Below are 914 nucleotides of genomic sequence, written 5' to 3' on the forward strand. Positions count from 1 at the left end.
CCCCCCCCCCCCCAAGGCACTCGGGGGCAAGGGGAAATAATTGAAAATAATAACAGAAAGAGATAATGATACATAAAATTTACAAGACTACGAATATATATATATATATATATAAATAAATATTGAGAGATAGATAGATATCACTAATAAGATTAATGAGCACACCCAGTTAAGTGTGTTGGATAAACAAACTGATAACTGGTTATGTACATAACAGAGCATAAAATTTATATCTAAAAAGGGTACCAAATAATGAAAGCCCAAAATACGAAAGACAGTGATAGTAGGACAATGTGTAATTCTCGCGAGGAGAGGCAGGATTGATGCCGTTTAATAAGTAAAGGAGAAACAGAAATCCAGTGAAATAATATAGGGTTGAAGGCTAATTAGATAAATCACAACATGAAAAAGATATAAAATCGAATAAAGAAGGTAACTTTGACACAAATAACAAAGCCCTAAACTATGAAGCTAAAATACCTGAAACAAAAGTCAATACAGAGGAACAAGGCGGCAGCAATGAAGACCGGGCGACCGAGGAGCACAAGGGTTGCAGCGTTATCCGATACTCTTCGGGACAAAGCACAAGCACTGGCGACCTTTTTTCCTTTTCCTTTTTTTATTTTCTCTCTCTTCCTCTCTCTCTCTCTCTCTTTTTCTTTTTCTTTTTCTTTTCTCTCCCTCTCTTTTCTTTTCTTTTTTCCTTCTCGGCGTATGCCCGTGTGAAAGGTAAAAATTGGACCAAGAAGACCCGTTATGGTCTTTGTGCATAAAAACTGAAAATTTCGATTCCGAACCGGATCAAATTGATTTGGTAGTTTGGTATCGGTTTAATCAATATTTAGGTATTTTTTATACAGATACGATATTCCGTATTGAATTTTGGATATTTTGGTATATCGAAATATTTAGAA

At 35.3% G+C, this 914-nt stretch overlaps 1 protein-coding gene across 2 annotated transcripts in view; it reads right to left on the reverse strand.

Annotated features, from left to right (window-relative positions):
- Positions 1 to 672, reverse strand: part of LOC109228468 — a 9,168-nt gene extending 8,496 nt beyond the window's left edge. For both annotated transcript variants that reach the window (XM_019393564.1, XM_019393563.1), the window contains exon 1: positions 481 to 672. The gene's annotated coding sequence lies outside the window, so the exon portion shown is untranslated. The remainder of the gene's footprint in view (positions 1 to 480) is intronic.

This window comes from Nicotiana attenuata, chromosome 7 (genome assembly GCF_001879085.1).
Source record: "Nicotiana attenuata strain UT chromosome 7, NIATTr2, whole genome shotgun sequence".
In the NCBI taxonomy this organism is placed as follows: domain Eukaryota; kingdom Viridiplantae; phylum Streptophyta; class Magnoliopsida; order Solanales; family Solanaceae; genus Nicotiana; species Nicotiana attenuata.